Here is a 27,165-nt window from a genome sequence, read left to right as displayed (position 1 = left end):
AGACCTCTCCTGTTTCGCCTGCTGCTCCCCTCAGCAGTGTATTTCCGTCAGTCTGCCTGTTCTGTTCCCTGCTCTGTCTCTGGTGAGTCCTCTCACCTCCTTCCTCTCCCCACCCCCCCACTGCTGGCCTGTATCCCAGTTCTTGTATACATAAATAAATAAATCTTTAAAACAAATGAACAGGGCCTCCCCTGGTGGCGCAGAGGTTGAGCTCTGGGCTGCGAGGCTGCCCGCAGCCTCTGCAGCGCTGGTTTGTTCCCCGAACTCCGGCAAGGGTCCCACACACAAAAAATAAATAAATGAAACAAATGAACAAAAAAGAAACAAACAAACAAAAAAAAACCCACTCAGCCATTACCTTAAAACACCAATGCTCAGTCTTAACATGATTCCCTGTAAGGGTAGATTTACCCTGTACTTTGCTTTAATAAATGTCTCAATCACAAAGGAGATTATGGGCAGGGAGGGAGGGAGAGAGGGAGAGGGAGGGAAGGAAAGTGAGGGAGCGGGAGGGGAGTGGGAGAGAGAGAGAGACAGAAAGAAAGAGAGAAAAAGAGAGCAAGAGAGACACTGATTATTTCCCTAACTCCTATGATCCTCAAGTATCACATATAAATTTAACTTCTTGGTTCCACCCTGGTTTTCATTATTCCAGTGACTTTGTGCCTAGTCAAATTAAATTGAAGAGGAAGAATTTTTCATATTTCCAGTTTTGGATCCAGGATTATGGGTGATATACAAACTCTAACTTAAAATTATAGTTATGGAAAAACTAGATTTGCAAAACTTGAAAATGTATATGATCATCATTCATTCTTTCATTCATTATGCAGAAATCTATTGATAGTCTATGTTCCCAAAACTGTTTCAGTTAGTGAACCAGATAGACCAGGTCCTTACCCTCAATGTATGTACTTTCTAGGGAAGACAGACCGATCATAAAATTTCAAGTTACATTAATTACATCAAATCACTTAAAAAGGATAATGGGAGATGAGAAGTTAGGAGCTATGTGAGGGGAGCAAGATTGTAACAGTGCAATTTCTATAGAGAGGGGAGTTTCCATGACTCTGTCTAAGAAAAGTGTGGAGCTGAGTGGAGCAGGTAAGCTAGAAAGAACTGGGGAGAGGAGACAAAAGTACTTGGAGGAGGTACATGGAGCAGAGGCAAACGAAGGAGTAGGAGTGAGTGCTTGCCTCTCAGTTTTGGTCTTGCACCAGGGACCTGGAGGACATGGAAGGAGATCCATAGAGCTTCGACACTTGGAAGAGACATGGGTGAGAGACCCATGGTCAGGCTGACTATGGCAGCTATTACCTTGAGCTGTGCTCTAACTTTGCTCCATTTGTCCCAAACTTCTTGGGCACCTTTCCTATGGTTCCCCTCCAAGAGGTGCTTAGACTAGTGGCAAGTGGCCCCCCTTTTGGCCAATTCTGTTTGGCTGGGCATTTACCCACAAGGGGATGGGTAACTTTGGGTGTTTCGCTGGGAAATTATTATCCTTTCTTTCTTTTCTCTATGCACACTCATCCTATTAAAGTTCTTTCACACTAAGAGAATGTTTTGACCTTATGTAGCAAATGGCAGAACCCATTTAGGCACGCAGGTTTGGAGGTCCTGCAGTTCCCATTAATCTGCCTGCTAACAAGACTAATAAGGCACCGTTTGAACAGAATCCTGGAATAAGTTACTATAGAAGTGACCAAATATAGAATAAAATCCATACCAAATAGACAGTGGGTCAGAAACAAGTTTCTGTTTGAGGAATCTAGGAATGAGATCATTGGATCATATGGTTTAATTCTGTTTTTATTTTTTGAGCAACTTCCATACCGTTTTCCATTGCTACTATATTGAATTATATTCCCACCAATGGGGTTTCAATTTCTTCACATGCCCCTCAACATTTGTTACTTATTTTTTTATAAACCTAACAAGATTGAGGTATCTCATTGTGGCTTTAAATTTGCATTTATCTGATAATTGGTGATATTAAGCAACCCTTCATATGCCTTCAAACGTCTTCTTGGAGAAGTGTCTTAAGTTCTTGACAATTTTTTTTTTAATTTTTGCTACTGAGTTATAGTTTCTTCATATATTTTTAAATTAATTTTTATCAGATATGTGATTTAAAAATATTGACTTAAAATTGTTTTCTCCTATTCCAAAGGTTACCTTTTCACACTATTATTACTTTTGCTGTGCCGAAGTATTTTCAGTGTAATGTTCCATTCATCCATTCTTATTTTTTTTTTAACTTTGACGTCACCACCAAAAACAAAAGATCAAGAGAAAAGATCTTTAGGAGGTGATGAATAGGTTTACAATATTGATTATGATGATAATATCGCAAATATACATATATCAAAGCTCACTAATATATATACTTGAAATATGTGCCACTTTTGTATATTAAGCATCTTCAATAAAATTGAAAGAAATTTAGCATCACCCATGAGGAAGTCTCTAAATATAAAAATATTTGTAAAATGTTATAATTACAATGATAATTGTGTTTGGTTCTTAAATTTGTTTATAGATTGATAGATATAACTAGATGAGAGCATATTGAGGAGGGAAATCAAGAGAATCTTTCCTCTCTGTTTACCTGGGAGCTGGAGCTGGGTAATTAAAGACTCCTCACCATCAGTACGAGCATCCCTCATCCCCAGGAATGTGCATTTCTCTACATTTCCCCATTCCAGAGCTGCTCAAGGACAGTTCTCAGAGATAAAATGTGTTGCTACGACCATCTGGACAGTGTACATGATTTAACACAGTTAAAACCTCTATACAAACTTTTAAGATTTGAAAGGAGGGTGAGGGAAACTGCTTGTCTTACAGCTGGACTAGACAAAGCCTCTACATAAGATCCCTTGATTTTTAAAATGGCCACCCACCTATAGGAAGCAATCTGCCTTTTTCTTTGTTTTTTTCCTTTCCTTCAATGTGTGGTACTGTTCTGCAACTATCCCAGGCTGGATATATTCATCACTGATTCAGGCAGCTTGAAAGAGAAACTTGGAGGCCTTGGCATCATCCCCACAGGAAAGGGAAAACTAGCCAGCAACTAGAGAGAAAACTAGCCAGAAACTAGACAGCAACTTGGGCCTCCCTGGGAATCCCTATACCCTCTTTCCTCTCTTAGCTGTTCTCTGACTCTCTCCACCACTCTCCAGTGCACTCCACCACTGTAGGGTAAGTAAAAACTTACCAGGCTTTTCCATCCTCCCGCCATTAGATTAACTGCATGCCTGATGGCGGACACCTGGAGTAGAATATGGGCCTACCTAGATGGGTACACCTGGGCTGAGACAGGGCTTATAAGAGCGGCGTCACTGGGATGCCAGAGAGCAGAAGCATGGGAAGGAGAACAAGTGAGAGATGGCAAGACAATTAGCCAAGAAGCAGAGGCCACTAGAGAATGCCAGAGTCCAGGAAAAGTGAAGATTCGCCGGTGGATGGGAGGCTGGCAGGCCATGTACCTGATAAAAAAAATAAATCCCAATAAAACCCTGAAAAGCCACTGAGGGCTCTAGGACTCCTCCTTTACCCATCTGCTCGGGTCATAGAAAACCTGCTTCTGTCCTTTCCTGCCCCTACAACCACATTCTGACATATGGTCTTCTGCCACCCCCCACCATCCTCTGTCAGGCTGCCCTTATATGCTCAGTCTCTTGGCTCAGGTGGGCCCATTCCTGTATGCCCACACCATGCTCCAGGTGCTGCCATCAGCCTGCATATAAGACCACCGGTGAAGATCATAGATGCTAATGGTGGAGGTGGAGGTGGGGGTAGACTGATATCTTCCATTTACCTTATAGACGGCCAGTTTCAAATTATATCTGGGTTTAGGGTGAATGCAATAAATGCATGTTAGTAGTAGAAAAAAACAACAGCAAGAGATAGGAGTTTGGAGAATAGAGAGGTATCGCTTGAGATTTATAAGAGCAAGTTCTACAGCAGAGTTTGCATTTGAGTCATAAAATAGGTAGGATTTTAATTTGTTATTTAGAAGAGGCATTAGGAGATAGTAATTGTTTCTGAACAAAATAGGACTGTAAGAAAAGTAAAGACATCAGCAAGTCCAGTTGGTTGGAGTAAGGCATGACCTTTGCGACTAAACATAGTGAAAAGGAGACTGAGGTTATAATGGAAATCACCTACAATGTCCATTGAAAATATTAAGCAGAGGGCCTCCCTGGTGGCATAGCTGGTTGAGCGCAGCACTGTTAAGCTGTCCGCAGCCTCCACAGTGTGGGTTTGATTCCCGGCCAGGCCAGGGAGCAACTACATGGCACAGCAGACCTTTCCTGTCTTGCCCGCTGCTCCACTCAGCAGTGTTATTTCACTCAGTCTGCCTGTTCTGTTCCCCGCTCTGTCTTTAGTGAAAAACACTCACCCTCCGGCGCCTCTGGCCTGTATCCCAGCTCTTGTAAAAACAAATTTTAAAAAAATCTTTCGGGCCTCCCCTGGTGGCGCAGGCGGTTGAGCACCACGCTGTGAAGCTGCCTCTGCAGCGCTGGTTCTATCCTGGCCGGCCAGCAAGGGTCCCGCATGGCACGGCAGACCTCTCCTGTCTCACCTGCTGCTCCCCTCAGCAGTGTTTCATCAGTCTGCCTGTTCTGTTCCCCGCTCTGTCTCTGGTGAATCCTCTCACCCTCCCGCACATCTGCCCTGTTCCTCGGTTCTTGCATAAAATAAATAAATCTTTAAAAAAAAAAAAAGAAAATATTAAGTAGAAAGCAATAGCGTGATTTTAAAAAGTAAGAAGCCACATGGAAATTTTTAGTGTACAATGTGGCATGAAAATAATAGTGCTACAGTAATCAAACATTTGTCTCTCTCTCTTGCCCCAACAGATAAACTCTACCATTTCCTTTATTTACCCTTGTAGGGTAAGGTAAAAAACATCAGGCTTTTCTGCCCTCCCACCATTAGGATAGATGACAGAACCCTGTGGTCCCAAATGCATGCCTGATGGAGGGCACCTGGAGTAGGGTGTGGGCATAGGTAGATGGGATTCACCTGGGCTAAGACTGGGCTTTTAAGGGTGGCGTCACAGGGATGCCACCAGGAGCAGAGAAGCTGAGAGAAGAAGAGAAGCAGAGAGAAGGCCAGAGAGCCCAGACAGAGTGAGGATTTGCTGGGGGCTGGGAGGACTGCCAGTCTCCCTGCCCCCTCATCCCTGCCTGCCATATGCATGGTAAATCTAAATAAAAAGCCTGCAAAAGGCACCGAGGACTCTCTAGGACTCCTTCTTTACCCGGTCTGCTGGATCAGAAAACCTGCACTGTGTCATTCCTGTCCTTACAACCCTCTAGGCTTAACAACCTTGTTTTTATACTTCAAGGAAAAGATGCTGAGAAAATAGCACCACGATTGCTAACCATAAGGTGTTAGTAAAAGCAAGTGGACGCCAACCTAAATCTCCCCCAAAATCTCCAGAGGCTTTTGGCAGACAGATGAGACGCTGACCCATGCCCATCGCCCTCCTTACTTCTATCTCTGGATAAATACCCCTGAATTCTGTCAAAGCAAGACAGGGGTCTTTCAGACACTGCTCAGCTGCCCTCCTCAATTTATTGGCAAACTAAACTATATGCTTTTCTTCCAAAAGCTTGTTTCCTTTTTTTTTTTTTTTTTGCCAAAGAAACAGAGACCCGCATTCAGTAACAATAGCATTTGTAATTTTCTCTATCATGTACTCTAAGACACAACATAAAATAATGGAGTAGTGGTTTAAAAAATAAAATGTTATGTTAGGATAATAACAGCTTATATTTCATTCAAGTAATACAATATATTACCGAAATTAAAAACGGGGTCGAAAAAGAACGGGAATTAAAGGTTAAGCCATAGAAAGACTAAGCAGTTAATTTCTTCAATTTATGTTGAATATCTGCTAAGTAAAGAGGGATTGTGCTAGATACTAGTAATGTAAACGTCAAAGACGAATAGTTTCTACTATGAAAAAACTTACCTTCCAGGAAGAGGGACAAACAAGTAAGCCAAGTTACTTCTCCTCATGTCCTCACCGTAAGAGCTCAGATTCCCAGGAAACTGTTCTGGAAGCACAGAGGAGTGGTCAAAAAGCAATTTGAGAGTAAAATGACATCACAAATGTTGATTGATAAAAATAACCTGGGTATCTTGTTAAGTACTCGTTCTGATTAGGTACATGTGGGTGTGTCCTCTGTTCTGCAGGTTCTAGTTCCCAGGTGATGCAGTGCTGGATTCTGTGAGTGACATTTGGATAAAGAAAGGAGTTGTGGAGAACACAACACTTCTGACGAAATTTTGAAAAAAATAAATAGAAATTGTCAAATAAAGATGGGGGTCAATTAGGTTATCCACTATCTACATTTCAGAGTGTCAAGTAGTTTTTGACCATATAAACTAATAAAATCTGAGCAAAATCAATGGCATCTGTTCCCACAGTAGATGTCAATAAATGTTATTGAAAAGTTTGGAAAGTCTCAAATCTACAATCAAGATAACTTAGATACTGCCCAGGAATGTCAAAAATTGTAGGCAATTCTAATTTGGTAGAGAGGAATAATATCTTTTATTTTACAGGTTTGGGGATGTTTTGTGTAAAAGGGAACAAAAATATCCTCGGGAAATGTACTCAGTCTTGTCAATTACTATCACTTGGGGCAATTTTAAACAACAGCAATACCCAACCCCACCCTAGATCAATTAAGTCAGATTCTATAGTTAAGTGTAGTTATCAACAGTCTTAAATACTCCTCAGATGATTCAAATATATATAATCATGGAGACACACTTAAGGTGTAAAAAAAAAAAAAAAAAAAAGAATCAGGTCAGGAGTATTGTATTAAAACCCTTACCAAGGGAAGGGAGAGTGCTCAGCACATGAAACTGCATATATGAAGTTCTCAAACCTGTAAAAGAAAAAATGCACATATGGATTAAATAAGCAATGGAGATTTTATTCAAGACTTTTGTGATAAGGAAGATTGAATTCAACTCTGCTGAGATAAAAAAAGGAAGTTTTTTTTAGTCCTGGGATGAGTTAGTGGAAAAGTAATGGAGGAACAGGGTCATTAGTAGGGACATTGGTCAAAGAGATTAGCCATCTTTGTTTGCTAATTGGCTCTTACTCTGCCCACAGAGGCTGTGAGATAGAAGACTGTAGGGTAAGGTAAAAGGTATCAGGCTTTTCTGCCCTCCCGCCATCAGGATAGATGAGGGAACCCTGTGATCCTGAATGCATGCCTGATGGCGGCACCTGAAGTGGGTACACCTGTGCTAAGACTGTGCTTTTAAGGGCGGCTTCACAGGGATGCAAGAAGCCGAGAAAGCAGTAGCAGAAGCCGATCGGAAGCCGAGAGAGAAGCAAGAGAAGCAGAAGCCGAGAGAAGGCCGGAGAACCTAGAGTGAAGACCTGCTGGGGGCTGGGAGGCCTGCCAGCTTCCTGGCCCCCCAGCACCCCTGCCTGCCATATGCCTGGTGAACCACAATAAAAGACCTGCAAAAACCCACTAAGGACTCTGACTCCTCCTTTACTCGGTCTGCATGGGATCAGAGAACCTGCACTGTGGTCCATTGCTGCCCCTACAAAGACCTAGGTCCTGCTGGTTAGACTTCCAAAAAAAACTTTTAATCAAAACACTTGGGGGTTGTAAAAGATTTACATCCCAATGGAATAGGGAAAGATTGTAGAATTTCAACCTTTTCTAAGTTAAATGCTTTAAGAAAAGGAAGGGTCAGTCAGTTAAAGTTTATCCAAGTCCCTTATTAAGGTTTTCTAAATTCCAGAAAAGACTAATTATGATGAAGTAAAAATCAAAATCAACAAGCAACTATAAACCAGAGACACACTGGAGGGGGGTGGGTGGCAAAGGAGGGAGTAGGATCAAAACAAGGGGGTGGGAATTGTATGGGGAAGATAACCAAGATGAAAATGCATACATTTTGCAAAAATGAAAAATGATGTAAAATATATAAAATTTTAAAAAATCACATTAAAAAATGTTTATCCAAGCTGAGGGGAATCCTACAAAAATTCTGGTCAGATCTCATGCATTGGAATCAGACAAATTTAATCAGACAATGTCTACCCTTTCCTAATCCTATGGTCACTAAACTTCTGGTTAATTTTTGTAGATTTAACCAGTTTAGATACCAGCTTAGAGGAAAGCACTGTCTGGTAAACTGAAACATTCTACAATTCCATGCTACAGTGGTATTTCTCTGAGTTGTAAATTCCTATTAAAAAATGGTCTTATTTAGTCAGAAAGAAAAAGAAAAATACCAGATGGTCTCACTCATAGAGGAATCTAGAAAATAAGGGACCAGGAAAAAGAATATAAGAAAGAAAATATCAAAATCAGCAACTATGAACCAGAGACACTCTATAGGGGGTGGGGGGCAGGGAAAGGAGTGATTGGGGTCAAAATAAGGGGGTTGTAATTTTATGGGGAATATAAAAATAAAATTTAAATAAAAAATAAAAAATGGTCTTATTTGACAAACTGTTAGTATGACTTCCATAGGTTTACTAAAGTTTAGCATCTATTTATCAGTGTTTTAGCACTTTAGTTTGAAGACTTTGTATCAGTAGACTTTCTAATATGACAGAGCAGCAAAATCATATTAAAGCATAGCTTTCCAAAAACATTGTGAACTAGCATTAGTTAGAATAAATTATTTACACTATAGCTACACACATTCAATGCATTCTTTGCATAATAGTAAAGAAATAGAATTAGTTGGTAAAGAGAGAGTTCCAGCAGTCAACACTGGCTAGTCATTTTGTATATTCACGAACCTTAATGTAGTTAGCATTGAGAAAAAAATTGAGACAGTGCCTTTATTTAGTATCATCTTTTTTTTTTAAAGATTTATTTATTTCTGCATACACCAGCTAGAGTACAGGCCAGAGGTGTGGGGGGTGAGAGGATTCACCAGAGACAGAGTAGAGAACAGAACAGGCAGACTGACTGAAATACACTGCTGAGGGGAGTAGCAGGACAGTCAGGAGAGGTCTGCTGCGCCATGTGGGCTGCTCCCCAGCCAGCCGAGATAGAACTTGCATTGCAGAGGCTGCGGACAGCTTCATAAGCTGCATCTTAACCCCTTGCACCACCAGAGAGGCTCCTATTTAGTATCATCTTAATAAAAGAGGAAAATGAGAGCCATACTTAAAAAAAAAAAAAAATCTGGCCCAAGTTATTGGGACTAAATTAAAATTGCTCACTTTAAAACCCTTGTACTTATTCTACATTGTTTGCTAATTTTGTTTCAAGGGCTCGTTCTATTTTTCCATCTGTTTCTGCTCTTTAAGCAGCCTTAAAATATTTTTTTCTGTCCTAAAAAGCAGTGAAACATGTAGTCCCAGTCTACTTTCAAACTTCTGTTCTGTTCCTCCCTATTATTTATGCCATTTTCCCAAGACAGTGAGCCTTACTCTTATTTTACCTCACAATTATTTTACTGTTGATTCTAGCCCTATATTTCTTAATCTACCCCTCTTTATCAGTACATATCTGTTACGCCTTGCAGAATTATTATCATTTTATATTTCACTTTATGCTGAAGCCTGCATTTCTTTTTTTTTTAAAGATTTATTTATTCATTTTACACAAGAACTGGGGTACAAGCCAGATGCACGGGAGGGTGAGAGGATTCACCAGAGACAGAAAGCGGAACAAAACAGGCAGTTCTACTGAAATACACTGCTGAGGGGAGCAGCGGGTGAGACAGGAGAGGTCTGCCGCGTCATGTGGGACCCTCGCTAGCCGGCCAGGATCAAACCGGCCTTGCAGAGGCTGCGGACAGCTTCACAGTGAGGCGCTCACCGGCCTGCGCCACCAGGGGAGGCCCTGAAGCCTGCATTTCTACAAGTAATGCACCTGTCAGATGTAGGTAGCCACTTCTATCCTGATAGGAAGAATGAAAAAGATTACTACTTACTACGATAGATCAGTCCCTGATTATTGAGTTTTATTTCTCTCACATACACACACCAAAAAATATTTTGAGGGATCCAGCATGCCACTTTTCTGTCTTGATTGGCATTATTCACATATCATCAGTATAGTTTTACCTTTCAGATGACTTGAGCAACTAGTTCAGTTTACCTTTTTAGATTATCACTTTCATATTTCCCAAAATAAAGTAGGTTTATGACTGGATTGGGAAATTTTTTCATTGAAAGAAATGACAGGTATTTTTTTACTTCATTCACCTTCTTGCTCCCTGAAATTGTAAACTGTGGACTTTTGGGAGGAGAAGTGGTTTAGTTATTGGAACGGAACACATTTAAACAAACATGCTGTAATGCTTTGGCCTTCTGATTCCTGGTTTGAAGTGGGTATTATGAACAAGGGACTATATTTACCATTTTCCTAAGAGGAAGTTCTTGCTCCTGTTGACATTAGGATAGGATACAGTGGTTATATTCTCAGAGCATTAGGTTCCCAATTGAAAAATCTTGGGGAAACTTAACTAAACATTGAAAGGGTATTTGGTGTTACTGGAAGAGGTTTATAGGGAAACTGCTCAAATAAAAATCTAGAAGAACTAAGAACATTGTGAAAAAAATATATTTTAAAACTAAAGCAAATGAATCAGTTCATCTAGAAATCCTACAGCAATCTTTATCAGTTAAATGACAGATCTACCCTCAATAAGTCATAATACTTATGTTTTCTAGAAGTAAAGATAAGCTCACAAAATTATCTATAATTACCTAGATCTTGTTAAATTCAAATAAAACTGTAAATACTCAGGGCTTACTGGGGTTATAGGGGTGATACTGGATGTATGCACAGTAAAAATATTTAACATACATATATACATTTAATAAATATATTTAAAAGATAAAAAAGTTTAAAATGGTAGAAAACTGAATTTATGATAAGCAGACCTTTAGAGAAATTAAATGAGTAGCTGTCCTTTTCTAGTTGAAATCAATAGTTAGACCAATAGAGAATAATAAATTAAAAAGTTTTCCCAGAATATCCAAATACCTTATAAGTTAAATTTCATTGAAGTATTATTTAATACTTCACTGAAGTATTTAATAATCCACTGAAAGGAAGACAAAATTATCAACGGTGGATAACACACAGTCTTGTTTGTTTTCTTTATGCAACATGGACGAAATGTTTCCCTAGCGTTACTATATAAACTACAAATTTACAATGTAAAATATAGATGACTTCTTTTTCAAAAAGGCAAAGATTGAATAAAATGTAGATTGTCCTCTGAAATCAGATATTACCTGCACATAAGTGCTAGCATTCTTTAATTATTATTGGGCCCCATGTTATTATGATGTGTACTAAAAGCTTTACAGTATATTTAGCTGTGCTTGTGACATGTGGCAGACAGACCCAGAAATTACAGGAAGGGGAGTACATTACCTGGAGCAACATAATTGAGCCCGTGACTAAAGACATCATGAGAAGGAAGTATCTGGTCTGAGAGTAATGGTAGGGAAGATACCAGCTGTGAAACAAATGGCAACTACTTGATCCAAATCAGAATGCACAATGAACCTTACTCTCAAAAGCAATGTGCTGTATCTGAGTTTACATATGAATAAGTTATTTTCATTCATTGATTGTCAATTGGCTCTAAAGGGATATGTAACATTCAAAAGATTTTTACCTGTGGGTGTCACTGTGTTTGCACAATATCATTGTGAGTGGGCTCTTAGGAAAACATTTAGTGAATAAATGAAATAATTTGTAATTCACTTCCATCATTTTCTTCACAATCAACAGTTCTGGATAGAGGAGCAGGATAGACAATTCTGAATTTCAAACTGGAAATAACTGGAAGAAGCAAAAAGCTCCCAAACTCTAAGCCAACAGGGATTACTATCAAAGGCTGAATTGAGGGCATCAGTGTTGTTGATTGATATGAAAGGCACCTTGTAAGGTTTGGCTCCTATGGTTAACTGACCGGTTCTGAAGGGCAATTCTGGCCTTGTATAGGAATGCAGAACTGCAGGTAACCATCATGGCAGCTGAACAGGCTGCTTAAATTTAGCAGACCCACAGATCACCAATCTTGAACAAATGCTTTCAGAAAATAGATGAGGGGACAATGCATCCTAACTCATTTTATGAGCCCACAATCATTATAATAATGATAACTGATGTCATAACAATCTATAGAATATTATAAATACATATTAAAACATTCAAATGTTAGTAAATTACATCTAGCAATTAATCAAAGGATGATAAATATAACCGAAGGAGTAAATATTAGTTCAACATAAAAAATTACTCATATTTAAATGAAAAAAATCAGCATAAAATAAGCACAAAGAAAAATTTGTAAGATAATTTCAATGACTGCAGAAAAATCATTTAATAAAATTAAACTTCCATTCATGCTGAAATATTCTTTTAGGAAACTAGGAATAGAAGGGAATTTTCTTAATTTTTAAAAAAACAGGTAAAATATATTTATCATCTTAATTTATGGGAACATATTGAACGATTTCTGCATAAAATAGGAACAATTCAAAGATGTCTGCAACTGACAACTTTAATATGTACTATATTAAAACCTTAGCAAGGCCCTTAGAGCAAGAAAATAGATAAAAATTATAAATATAAGAAAGTAATAATTTCTCTCTATTAGAGGAATGATAGTCTATATAGAAAATCTCAATGATAAAAACAGAGTTGTTAGAAATAATAGATAAATTTAGCAAGAACTTTGGAAACAAAATTGATATAAAATAAATAGTATATTTTTAGGCATTAGTAAAGAAACATTGGAAAAGCAGTTTAAATGCCATTAAGACACGAAATGCTTACAGTTAAATTTTATTAAAGATGTGTTAAAAATGCTGAAAAATACAAAATAATGCTCAAAGACACTAATATCAAAACACATTCCATGTATATGTGTTGAAAATTCAATATTGTTAATCTGACATCATTCCCCAATTCACAGGTACAATTAGTGCTTTGCAAACAAAGTCCTAAAAGATTATTATCTTGAATTTGGTACGGTAAAGTAAAATTCATGTAGAAATTTGAAAACTAAATTACAAAAGTATTTTGTAAAAAAAATACCAAACTGAGATTTTCACAATAGAATATTAAATTTTATTATAAAGTCACCGTCAATTAAGAGGGTATTAGCATAAATATGGCCTAAATACCCATAAAAAGTAGAAAAGGACAAGAATAAATTCTTACATATGTCATCAATTGATCTTCTACAAAGATCCTAAGGTAAATCAATGAGAAAAGGGGAGTTTCAAATGGTTACAGGGTCACCTGGTTATTTTTATGAAAAATGAACCTCAAATTTTAACGTCATACCTTACACAAAATTTAATTCCAAGTTTATTATATATCTAAATAATAAAATCTAAAATATAAGGAAGAAATAAAACTTTGCAGACTCAAGTATCCCAATTCTTTTATCTGACAAGATATAGTGTTTAAAATACTTAAAGAAATCTCATATTCCCATAATTAAAAAACACGTTGCTCAGATAAGACAAAATACTTGAAAGATTAATTTCCCCAAAGAAAACATGATCACAACTATCATGTGAAAAGATTAGCCACTAGTCAAATACATGCTTAATCCAGAATAAGTCAAAAATTGACATTTCACACATATTAGAATGAGCACTTAAAAAAGATTGACAATACCAAGTATTTCTGAGGATCTATGCAAACGAAAATTTTCATATAAGACTGATGGGATTATAAATATTAAAAGCAGCATTCTCATCCCAAGACTGCCCATCTGCATTATGTAGGTGCCTCTATTTTTCACCTTTCTCCTTTTCCTAAGAAACCTGTCCTTTCAAAATGTAAAAAAAAGAAAAAGAAACTTAAAGTTAACCCTGAAAATTAGTTCAGCAGTTTCTTATAAAATTTAGCATCTAACTTAACTTTGACTAAGCAATTCCTCGTGAGAAAAAAAAGTTCACATAAATACTCATATTCCTAGAAGATTTATTCATACTAATGAATAGGTAAAAATAATCCTAAAAGAAATGATAATATGTTGTTGTATGTTATTACAATGGAATACTGCTTGCAATTAGACAGGAGTAAAATGTTATTATTGTCTCTGTCTATTAATCACACACATAAAGGCATTTTTCATAGTGAAACAGGCTATCTCTCACAGTATACCTGCTACTCTCAGAGCACATAATGTTTACTAAGTTAGAAGAGATATAATCTGCAACAGGTTAGTAAAGAAATTTTTGAGGCTGTTAGTGATTTGTATCTTCGATGAGTTGATAATATTATGATTATATGAACTTGTAAAAAACACATTAAATTTTGCACAAAACATGTATAGTTTCTTTTTTTAAAAGATATTTATTTAGGCACACAAAAGCTTTTGAGTGCAGGCCAGAGGTGTGAGGGTGAGAAGATTCACCAGAGACAGAGTGGGGAGCAGAACAGGCAGATCTACTGAAATACATTGCTGAGCAGAGCAGTGGGTGAGACAGGAGAGGTCTGCTGTGCCATCTCCCTGGCTGGGGATCGAACTTGTGCTGCAGAGGCTGTGGATAGCTTTGTAGTGCTGCGGACACTACCCTTTGCGCCACAAGAGAGGTCCCCCAAAACGTGCATAGTTTTGGGCCTCCCTGGTGGCACAGGCGGTTGAACGCCGCTATGAAGCTGTCTGCTGTCTCTGCAGCGTGGATTCAATCCCAGCCGGCTGGCTAGAATCCCAGATGGCAAGCAGATCTCTCCTGTATTGCCTGCTGCTCCCCTCACCAGTGTATTTCTTCAGTCTGCCTGTTCTGTTCCGTGCTCTGTCTCTGGTGAATCCTCTCACCCTCCCGCACATCTGGCCTGTACCCTGGTTCTTGTATAAAAATAAATATTTTTTTTTAAAAAAAGCATGTATAGTTTCTCATATGTAAATCAATCTTGTTTTTATATCATGAAAAAAAGGTTTGCATTTGTGTGATATATGTCATACACCTCTCTCCCATAAACTTCACTTTTGCTTCAAACATAAAAATATTAATTTTACAATTCATTCTCATTCCAGAAAGTCAGCACTCATTTAACGACTTTTTATTAAGTGCATGTTATGCACTCAGCTCTCATTTAACTCTTCTACTCTTGGCAGTGAATAAATCAAGAAATGATATGTTTTCCACATTTCATCAGTGATCTGTACTGTAAAGAAGCAAAAGACATTATATGTCAGTCAATGTTGAATTATATAAGCAAAAAAAAAAAATCAAGTTAAAGGGATAGAGGGACAGGTATGGAATTTTAGACAACAAAGTCAGGAAAGTGTCCTCTGAGGAGGCGACATCCTGGGATTATAAGGGACTGAGCAAGGTGATATCTAGGACCTGCGGAGGAGGAGTGCTCCAGGTAAGGGAGGAGTTTGAACAAAACTCCTCACACTGCAGGGGCTTTTAGGAGTGCATGATGTTACAATGAGGTTTCAAAAATTTTTACTCTTATCAGTTTTCAAGGCCAGTTAGTGATGTTGAAATAATTCCCTTTCATTTCAATATAAAGATCTTAAAATGTGAGAGATGATCAATATTAACATCAATTTCTTCTGATTCATATGGTTTCTGACCTTGAAGAGCTCATTGATTTTTTTTCATGTCATTTGGATGAGGTCAATGTCATATTCTTGAGAATTACAGCATTCTAGCAAGATACAAAATAGCATTAATTTTTTGCTTTTAGAAAATGTGTTCATAGGAAATGTATTGTTTTTATCTCTCTGTATTTTGTGTAACAACTAGCCAGTCTTGGATATCCACAAGTGCTGTAAAAAAAGTACAGAGCAATGTTATTTATTAGTGTTTCTTAATTCAATCAAAACAATAATTAAATGCTTAATATTTGTCAGTTTCTATGCTAGACACGTCACTTATAAAAAGGTTTTTGCATGCGCATATATACATATACATATGTATGCACACATACAATCATTTATTTTGTATAATTTTATATGCATTTCTGTTTAAACATGGATCACAGTATGTCCATTTTATATATATTTGAAATATCTAGATATGCATTATATAAACATATTTGATGAAATATCAAATTTCATAAGTATCAAGTGTATACGTATGTATATGTATAAAAGCATCACATACACATATATATGTTTATATACATACCATATATATACTGAGAAGTATAAATTGAAACTCAGAGATACTAAATGATTAGTCTACGGCCAAAGAAGTGTTTGTTACAAGGTTTACATATAAAATTTAGATTTACTCTATGTCAGGATCATAGAATCTAATTGGGTACTGAAGTTTGACATGAAGGTAGATAAAATATGTTAGCATCTACATATTGAGACCATCTGATTACATACTATATGAGTAAATTTTATTTTATTTTATTTATTTTTTTTTTAATAAATTTTATTGTTATATTCCCCATACAATTGCAGCCTCCCCATTCTGACCCCAATCCCGCCCCTCCAACCCCGCCCCCCTAAAAGTGTCTCTGGTTCATAGTTTTTTGTTGATTTTGATTTTCACTTTCTTGTAGTTATTCATTTTCCTGGTCCCTTATTTAAGTTTTCTCTAGATTCCTGCTATGAGTGAGACCATCCGGTATTTTTCTTTTTCTTTTTGGCTTATTTCGCTGAGCATGATCCCTTCCAGCGCCATCCATGTTGCTGCAAATTGCATGTGTTTATCTTTTTTGAATGCTGAGTAATATTCCATGGTATATATGTACCACATCTTCTTGATCCAGTCATCTATTTTTGGGCATTTGGGTTGTTTCCAAAGCTTAGCTATTGTAAACAGTGCTGCTATAAACATAGGGGTGCAGGTGTTCTTTGGAATTGATGTTTCTGTGTCCTTTGGGTAAATACCTAGGAGTGGAATTGCTGGATCATATGGAAGCTCTATGTTTAGTAGGTCCAGAAATCTCCATACAGCTTTCCACAGTGGTTGGACCAGTTTGCACTCCCACCAACAGTGCAGAAGAGTTCCTTTTTCTCCACACCCTCGCCAACATTTGTTGTTGCTAGTTTTTTTAATATGTGCCATTCTCACTGGTGTAAGATGGTATCTCATGGTAGTTTTGATTTGCATTTCCCTGATGACAAGTGATGTTGAACATTTTTTCATATGCCTGTTGGCCATTTGCATTTCCTCTTCAGAGAAGTTTCTTTTAAGCTCTTCTGCCCATTTTTTGACTGGATTATTTTCTTTGTTGTTGAGTCTCATCAGCTCTTTGCAGATTTTTGTGATCAGTCCTTTATCATTAGTGTTGGGTGCAAAAATGTTCTCCCAGTTGGTGGGGTTTCTCTTTGTTTTTGTTATTGTCTCTTTTGCTGTGCAAAAGCTCTTTAATTTGATGTAGTCCCAGCTGTTTATCTTTGCCTTCACTATCACTGCTTTGGGTGATGTGTCTGTAAAGATGTCTTTGATGTGCATATCACGTAGTGTTTCGCCTATATTTCCTTCTATATATTTTATGGTTTCAGGTCTTATGTCTAGTTCTTTAATCCATTTTGAGTTGATTTTTGTGTATGGTGTGAGGTGGTGGTCAAGCTTCATTCTTTTGCATGTAGCGACCCAGTTTTCCCAGCACCATTTATTGAACAAACTTTCTTTGCTCCAATGCATATTCTTTGCTCCTTTGTCAAAGATTAGTTGACCATAAATCTGTGGGTTTATTTCTGGATTTTCTATTCGATTCCATTGGTCTGTATGTCTGTTCTTGTTCCAATACCATGCAGTTTTGATGATTATGGCTTTGTAGTATAGTTTGAAGTCTGGGAGTCTGATGCCTCCATTCCCTTCTTTTTTTTTCAGGAGAGCTTTGGCTATTCGGGGTTTTTGGTGATTCCATATGAATTTCATCAGTAATTGTTCTATTTCTTTGAAGAATGACATTGAAATTTTGATTGGAATAGCATTGAATCTGTATATTGCTTTTGGTAGGATGGCCATTTTAATAATGTTTATTCTTCCAATCCATGAGCAGGGGATGTCTCTCCATTTCTTTGTGTCTTCTTCTATTTCTTTTAACAGTGTTTTATAGTTTTCTTTGTATAGGTCCTTTACCTCTTTTGTTAGATTTATTCCCAAATATTTGATTTTTTTTGTTTCAATAACAAAAGGGATGGTCTTTTTGATTTCTTCTTCTTCAGATTTATTGTTTGTGTATAGGAAGGCTACTGACTTTTGCGTGTTGATTTTGTATCCTGCCACTTTACTGAACTGATTGATGAGTTGAATTAGCTTTTCTGTGGAGTTTTTGGGGTTCTCTATGTATAATATCATATCGTCTGCAAATAGTGATAGTTTGACTTCTTCTTTTCCTATTTGGATTCCTTGGATGTCTTTCTCTTGTCTTATTGCCCTGGCTAGGACTTCCAGTATTATATTGAAAAGCAATGGTGAGAGTGGACATCCTGTCTTGTTCCAGATCTTAATGGAATTGCTTTCAGCTTTTCACCATTGAGAATGATACTGGCTGTTGGCTTGTCATAGATGGCCTTTATGATGTTGAGGTATGTTCCTTGTATCCCCAGAATTTCAAGGGCTTTTATCATGAATGGGTGTTGCACTTTGTCGAAAGCTTTCTCAGCATCTATTGATATTATCATATGGTTTTTATATTTCTTTTTGTTGATGTGTTGGATAACGTTGATTGATTTTCGGATGTTAAACCATCCTTGTGCCCCTGGAATGAATCCAACTTGGTCGTGGTGAATTATCTTATGGATACATTGTTGGATTCTGATAGCTAAAATTTTATTGAGGATTTTTGCATCAGTGTTCATTAGGGAGATTGGCCTATAGTTTTCCTTTTTTGTGTTGTCCTTGTTCGGTTTTGGTATTAGTGTAATGTTGGCTTCATAAAACGTGTTTGGTATTGTCCCTTCCTTCTCAATTTTTTGGAAGAGTTTGTGAAGGATAGGCACTAATTCATCTCTGAATGTTTGGTAGAATTCATTTGTAAATCCATCAGGTCCTGGGCTTTTGTTTTGGGGAGGTTTTTTATTACCATTTCAATTTCGCTAATTGTAATTGGTCTGTTTAGGTGTTCTATTTCTTCTTTATCTAGCTTTGGGTGATTGTAGAGTTGTAGGAATTTGTCCATCTCCTCTAGATTGTTAAACTTGTTTCCATATAACTGTTCATAGTAGTTACTGATTATTCTTTTGATTTCTGCTGTGTCCGTTGTGATTTCTCCTCTTTCATTGATGATCCTGTTTATTTGTGCTTTCTCCCTTTTTTCCTTTGTGAGCCTGGCTAGGGGTTTGTCTATTTTATTGATTTTTTCAAAAAACCAGCTCTTGGTTTCATTGATCTTTTGGATTGTTTTTTAGTTTCAATTTCATTTATTTCTGCTTTGGTTTTTATTATTTCTTTTCTTCTACTGGTTTTGGGGTTTTTTTGTTGTTCTTTTTCTAGATCTTTGAGCTTCGAGATGAGGTTGTTTCTTTGCGTTCTTTCTTGTTTCTTGATGTGAGCTTCTATTGCTATATATTTTCCTCTTATTACTGCTTTTGCTGCATCCCATACATTTAGGATATTAGTGTCCTCCTTGTCGTTCAATTCAAAAAATTTTTTAATTTCTTCTTTGATCTCCTCATTAGTCCAATGGTCTTCCAGTAGTGTGGTTTTTAATCTCCATGAGGTAGGAAAGTTCCTTGCCTTCTTTTTATGGTTTATTTCTAGTTTGATGCCTTCATGGTCAGAAAAGATGGTTGATATGATTTCAATCTTGGTGTATCTGTTGATGTTTGTCTTGTGCCCCAGTATGTGATCGATCCTGGAGAATGATCCGTGTGCGCTTGAGAAAATGTGTACTCCGTTTTTTGGGGTTTAGTGTTCTATAGATGTCTGTTAAGCCTAATTGCTCTAGGTCCTTATTTAGAGCTTTGGTTTCTTTACTTATTTTTTGTCTTGTTGATCTATCCATTGTTGATAGTGGTGTGTTGAAGTCTCCCACTACGTATGTGTTTTCTCTGATGTCTGTTTTCAGAGAGGACAACAGTTGTCTGATATATTTTGTGCTCCTTCGTTTGGTGAGTATATGTTAATGAGTGTTATTTCTTCTTGAAGTAATGTCCCCTTGATCATAATGTAGTGACCATTGGGGTCTCTTTTTATCTTTTTGAGTTTGAAATCTGTTTTATCTGATATAAGTATAGCTGTTCCTGCTTTCTTTTTTGGTCCATTTGCTTGTAGGATTGTTTTCCATCCTTTAACTTTGAGCCTATTTTTATCTTTTGTAGCTAAATGTGTTTCCTGGAGACAGCAAAAGGTTGGGTTTTGTTTCTTAATCCAGGCTGCCACTCTGTGTCTTTTTATTGAAGAGTTTAGTCCATTTACATTTAGAGTTAATATTGATATGTTAACATCTGTATTTGCCATTGTGTTTGTCTTTCCTTTGATTTTATTTATTTATTCTTTTTTTTTGGCCTTCTTTCATTGTTATTCGTCCCTCTGAGGTTCTGGCTTTAGGACTCCTTGTAGTATTTTTTGGAGTGGGGGTTTAGTTGCAATGAAATTCCGGAGTTTCTGTTTGTCTGGGAAGGTCCATATTCTTTCTTCAAAGAGGAAGGAGAGCTTTGCGGGATAGAGTATTCTTGGTTGGCATCTGTTTTCTTGGAGTCTGTTGACTATGTCCCTCCACTCTCTCCTTGCCCGTAGTGTTTCTTCGGAGAAGTCTGATGTCAGCCTGATTGGTTTTCCTTTGAATGTTATCTGTGTCTTCCCTCTTGCCAGCTTCATTATTTTTTCCTTGTCCTGGATTCTTGGGAGCTTTACTATTATGTGTCTTGCTGTATTTTTCCTTTCGTCGTGGAAGTTTGGTGTTCTTCTTGCTTCTTGTATATCAATTTTCAGCTCCTTCTTCACATTTGGGAAGTTCTCTTCAATTATCTCTTTGAATATTTTCTCTGTTCCTACTTCTCTCTCCTCTCCTTCTGGTATTCCTATAACTCTTATATTTCCTTTCCTCATGGATTCAGATAGTTCCCGAAATCTTTCTTCGTTCTTTTTCCTTCGTACTTCTCTTTCCTTTTCTGTTTTGGTTCTTTTTATTTCTGTGTCTTCAAGATTACTTATTCGTTCTTCCATTTCATCTATTCTGCTTTCATTGCTTTTCCCAGAATTCTTTAGTTCTTCCATTAATTCTTTGATCTCCTGCATTTCTTTTACTTCCCTCTTTAGGGACTCAATTTCTTTCTTCTGACCATTGTTTTCCCTCTCTAGGGACTCAATTGCATTCTTCTGATCGTTGATTATTTTTCCCTTATCATTGTTTTCCTTTATGACATCTGTCAGTTTTTTAATCACGGCAATTTTAAATTCTCTTTCTGGAAGGCTCAGAAATTCTTCCAAGTTTTTCTCTTTGCAATCTGGGGGCTGGCTTTCTTTTTGTGGTGTGCTTTTTCTCTGGAGAGTTGCTAGGTTGCGTGTGGTTCTTCTCCTCCCTACTGTCTGTTTTCTAATTTGCCGTATGCGTTGGGACACTGTGTTGTTGGGACTGGCCGGCATCTTGGGTGGGCTTCTCTGTTCCCCTCTGGTTCTTCCAGCAGTCATCTGTCAGTTTCAAGCAGCCGGGCGGCCGGGGCTGTGTGCTGGTGCTGGTCTCCTCCTGGGGGGCCATGAGTAAATTTTAAATGAGAATTTGTAGGTGCAATACCATGTGTATGGAGAAGATATTTAAAAGATCATGAATTACGCAACATTATTAATGTATAACATACAACGGTATTCATAGTCTTTGTCATGTGGAAATACATTTGTGGGAATAGAATTCTTTTATGAGGACTTTGTGTATAATTTTAGAAAAATCCAAGCTAGAATCTTGTGCTTGGCCAAGATACAAATCTTTATAAAACTCAAATTGATAAATATAATCTGATATATAAACAATTTACTTTATCAAGACTTCTATAAAAAACAAGGGAATATATACATTGATCTTTTACAAGTGAATTCCTAAATATAAGCTGGTGCACATGTCTATTTCAGTAAGCTATTACATACAATGACAATATTGTCACAAAAAAATAATGTTTTTGGGTCCTCCCTGGTGGCGCAAAGAGTTAAGACGCAACCTGTGAAGCTTCACACAGCCACTGCAGCACAAGTTCGATTCCCAACCAGGGAGCTATTCACATGGCCCAGCAGACCTCTCCTAACTCACCCGCTGCTCCCCTCAGCAATGTATTTCAGTCAATCTGCCTGTTCTGTTCCCCACTCTGTCTCTGGTGAATCCTCTCATGCCCCCACACATCTGGCCTGTACCCTAATTCCTATATGCATAAATAAATAAATCCTTAAAAAAAATGTTTCAAAACCTTGACAGTCTCCTTCAACTATAAGTTAAAGCTGGCGCATTATTCAGGCAAGGAAATGTCCAGTGATAAGAATGGAGGAAATTAGTAGGGGCTGGAGAGTTTTGAGGTATTAAAATAAAATTCAATTAAAAAGATAATGGCAGAGTAAGAGCAACAATGTGTACTGTAGGATAATTATGGATCATACCATATTCAAAATTCTATTTACTAATTTGACTCTCCTAATTAATGATTTTTTACAAATGTGGAATCCGAACCACAGATAGTCAGGTAACTTGTGCAAGTTCATATGAATGGTGGACCTGACTTCAGAACTTGGATGTTTTCAGAAGAGTTATAGGATATGACTCCAAAATTTTATATATAGGATAAATTAAAATTGGCCCTCTGAGAACACTACATAATATCCAAAGTCTCACAGTGTTCATAATAAATTAAACAGAAGAATTGTGATAAGTTATTATAAAAATTTGCTAAATTGTGATGACAATATTGATGCATTTGGTAATATTAATAAAAATAACATTTATAACTTACAAATGGAAACTTTTGGTCCTCTCTAAGGACACTTTAGAGAAGAAATAATAGCTTGAATGTGAGAGATCATATATACCTGCAAGAAAGAGAAAAATGGAGGCACTGAAAGTCATTGATTGACAAAGAATAAGTGTATGTTCTAAATTTTCAATCAAAGTACTCATGTGACCCAGGCTATTATTTCTGACCCGAGAATGTCTGTGAGATTGCCTGTTGTACCTGTAGGTTTGTATTTATTTACAATACATTTTCACTTTACTAGAAAATCAAAACAAACAAAATGATATGTTTAGGCCTGTCTCTGCCAACACCTGACTGAAGACCTGGGATATGATTTAATCTATATAGGCTTCAGTTTCATTATCTATATCAATACCTGCTTTATTGGTGTCACAGAATTGTTTGACTAGGATGAAACTTGTTGTCACTAATACTTTTGAATTTCATGTTTTTATAGGAGTCTGAGAATAGTTAAAAGTAATTGTTTCTACTTTGAATGCAGGTAAAACACAAGTTGTAAAGCTAGCCTTGTAGCTGATCTCTAATTTTTGTTTGTCATAAAATCTAAAAACAAACAAAAGTATATAAATCAGAGCATTTAAAAGGAAGAAAATGAAGGTTTACAGAGCAGTATACTTTGGAGAGAATAGGGATATTTTGGGTGTATGTTGTTTAGGAACGTTATTTAACATACAAAGCAATAAGCATACTTACTTTTAAAGGTTTTTTTTGTTTATTTATTTATTTATTTTTTTGTGGGACCCTCGCCGGCGGCCGGGGAACGAACTGGCACTGCAGAGGCTGTGGGCAGCCTCGCAGCCCAGTGCTCAACCACTGCACCACCAGGGGAGGCCCTACTTTTAAAGTTTTTGTAAAAAATTTGAAAGTCCTCTTTAAGCTATAAATTGTTAAATATATTAATTAAAAATGGAGTGCTGTTTATATCTTTAAAACTACTTACAAGTTTGTAACATTTTATTTTAGTTGTTTTAAAATATTTATTCATGTGTTTTATTAATACTTAAATGCTTTGTACTTTAGTGTCTTAGTGCCTCCATTTAATTGCATCTTATTTCCAGTACCAATGTTTCATATATTGGAAAAGATTTCATAAGGAACAATGCTGAAACTCTAGGAAAATACTATGTATAGCAATCACATGAATTTCAAAATCATATCCTCTTTATAAACTATCAGGAGACCTCTATCTTTGGCAGTGTCTCTTCTTGTGCCTTTTCCATTGTTACCTTATCTTAAATTTCATGCTTATTAGAATGCTTATGTAATGTATCCTTTTACATTGTATACATCATTTATCATTCATGGTGCTATGTTACAAATGTTATCAAATTATTTCAAGTGATCAAAGCTAGTCAAATTTTTAATACAACTGTCTCATTTTGGTTTTAACAACCTCTTCTAATTGGACAAGTCATCAGCATTTATTATAATGAATAATAATATTAAATTTCACAGGTCTATTAAAATTTCAAATCAAAGGGATAAAATGCTATTCACTAAGTCAAGCAAATTTTTGAAGCAGCATTATCCCTTTGAGAACAAGTTTATGGATTTATTGCACCTATTACAAACAAAAGTTTGTTATACTGTAAACTTTTTGCAGCATTGAGCTCCACTATCATCATAGGTAGTACATCTGTTCAGCCATACTAAATAATCTTTGTCTGTGAAAGCTGGACGTGCCTAACACACTATTTTGACTCCAACTTAGACATGAAGCTTTGCAGGTGTTGAAAAAGAAAATACTTTAATGATGTAGCCACTATTCTTTTCCACCTGTGGGTGGAAGTAAAACATTTGTTTTGTATCACCAGTGTCAACTTCACATATGGCGTTTCTCCCTTTCTTTTTTTTTTTCTAATTTACTTTCTACAAGATTTGATCAAAATGACATATCTCATTATATTGTGTTGCTTTCTCCGATAGATCTTGCTTGATTTCACGTAAATGTGAAATATGTTGAAAAACTACATCAAATGATTTGCAAGTTTTTGTTTGCTTGCTATAATACCTAGATATTGGTTTCCCTTTATGGGCCATGAAACTCCATGTTTGAGTCTGGCTTTCTTCTCTCTTCTTTTATCATATGCTGTTATGTCCATATCTTGTGGTTTTGGTAAATAATATGCTTCTTAAAATTAGAGGTCACTGTCACATTAAGTGATATAGGAATAGCACAGATAGGCTACTGTTTTTCTATTGTGGTGGTGATTGCAAAAAAAATCTTCAAGTATATCTTTTTAAACTGAGCAGAAATGCTAAAATTCTAAACTTCCCAGATCAGGTACACTGGGAAGCACTTTAGATCCTTCATCCTAGGGAGGATGTTTGCTAGAAGGAAATAAACACATGATAGAGGAGAGTATGGTTATATAAATTTGGAGGATTTCCACGTTCCATTCACTTAAGTGTACAGTGCCTGTCCTATATTAGTCATTCAATAAATATTTAACAAACGGGAAAGACTATACCATTTCTCTATCACATAGAAAAAACCCTTGAAATCAAAAACCAAAAATCAAAAGTTATTTTGAAGAAGGTCTTAGGAGAATTTATTTGCATTAAAAGGTAAGCAAACTCTGAATAACCAGCATTTGCAGATTGGTGCCCTAACGATGAGTTAGAGAGTTTATGAGTAACAATGCGTTACTCTTACTGAGTAAGAGTAGATTTTGGGATACTGTATGTTTGAAGCAGCAAATTTCTATAACTTAAAGAATGAACTCTGAATGAATTCAAACAGATCACAAATACATGGTAATTTGCAAATGAGTCTGGGGAAAGAAAATGTTTTTTTTTCAATATTTATTTATTTTTGCATAGAAGAACTGGGGTACAGGCCAGAAGTGCAGGGGGGTGAGAGGATTCACCAGAGACATAGTGGAGAACAGAATAGATGGATTGAGTGAAATACACTGCTGACACGAGAGGTCTGCTGCACCATGTGGGTAGCTCCCTGGCCAGCTGGGGATTAAACTCGTGCTGCAGAGGCTGCAGATTGCTTCACAGTGTTGTGCTTAACCCCTGTGCTACCAGGGAGGCTACCAAGAAAATGTTTTATTAATATATGTTATGAGAAATTTAAGTGCAGCATGGGAAGTGGATTTTTAGAATTAGAAAGAGAGGATAGGGCCTCCCTGGTGGTGCAAGGGGTTAAGCACAGCACTATGAAGCGATCTGCAGCCTCTGTAGCAGGAGTTCAATTCCCTGCTGGCCAGATTGCAGCAGACCTCTCCTGACTCACCCGCTGCTCCCTTCAGCAATGTATTTCAGTTGGTCTGCATGTTTTGTTCCCTAGTCTGTCTCTGGTGAATCGTCTCATCCCCCACACCTCTAGACTGTACCCCAGTTCTTGTATGCATAAATAAATAAATCTTTTAAAATGATGAGGATATTCACAATCTAGGTCAAACTTAGCTCAGTTGTGCCAGTGACAACGAGGTATGACAGTCACACCACACCCTACTTATGGTTAACATAAACAAGGATACTCTTTACAATAAACTTTCTCTATGTGGAACTCCTCACAGAAATTACTAGCAAATCAGTTGTGGTCTGTGAGTTAAAACCAGTTACTCATCTCTTACCCGCATATTCAATAAAGAGAACAGATATGACATTAATAGTAAAACACATTTGCAGTTGTTCCTGTATTTGATTTGTGATTAAACTTATGATTATTTTGTGTGAATGTATGTTTGTGTTAGTGTTTTTTGGTGTGTTTGTGGTTGCATTAAATTTTGATATTAATATAGTCCTTAAATTAGAAATTTATTTCATCACATATCATTTATTATATAAGTTCTATTATTTTTATTATAAGATTTTCTGGTCTATCAAAATCACTTCAGGACTCTAAGCAGAAGTTTTGAATGGGGTGATCTGAATTATTGTCTTTCTGTACAGGTTATAACAAAGATAACAAAGATAATATTTTGCAAATAGTATTTAGTTTGACTCCCCCCCTCCTTAAATATACTTCTTTGATAACTCCCATTTCCTTATTTAGGAGGGCCTCTCCATCAGGGTTCCCCAGTTAGAGATAGCAGGTATTTGAGCTCAAGGCAAAGCATTAGCTTGAAGAAAGCAAAGTTTTATGAAACGGGAAGATTTGCTAAATCCCTGTCATTTCTAGATAACATCATGTGCCAATCCTGGAAGAATAGATGGTTTCTTTCAAAATGAGGGAAGGTAAATCTTGCTGCCAAACAGACTGAATCTCAGGCTAGACTAGAAGAAAGACATGAAAGGATAAAAGAGCAACCCATACACTCTGTTGCAGGCATGGTGAAGGAA

At 36.9% G+C, this 27,165-nt stretch overlaps 1 long non-coding RNA gene across 2 annotated transcripts in view; it reads right to left on the bottom strand.

The window, feature by feature from the left end:
- Positions 1-22,905, bottom strand: part of LOC119253390 (uncharacterized) — a 57,438-nt gene extending 34,533 nt beyond the window's left edge. Inside the window, exons 1-4 of one of the 2 annotated variants that reach the window (XR_008553294.1) lie at positions 22,849-22,905; positions 6,855-6,908; positions 5,984-6,068; positions 2,176-2,257 (exon numbers count right to left, since the gene is read on the bottom strand). This is a non-coding gene — a long non-coding RNA (uncharacterized LOC119253390). The remainder of the gene's footprint in view (positions 1-2,175; positions 2,258-5,983; positions 6,069-6,854; positions 6,909-22,848) is intronic. The other variant, XR_005127066.2, reaches the window with a different exon arrangement.
- Between the last annotated feature and the right edge of the window lie 4,260 nt (positions 22,906-27,165).

The sequence above is a fragment of the Talpa occidentalis genome, unplaced genomic scaffold (assembly GCF_014898055.3).
Source record: "Talpa occidentalis isolate TD23 unplaced genomic scaffold, MPIMG_talOcc4v2.1 talOcc4.2, whole genome shotgun sequence".
NCBI classification, from domain to species: Eukaryota; Metazoa; Chordata; class Mammalia; order Eulipotyphla; family Talpidae; genus Talpa; species Talpa occidentalis.
The sequence above is the reverse complement of the archived record's forward strand: the minus strand, read 5'-3'. Positions and strand labels throughout refer to the sequence as shown.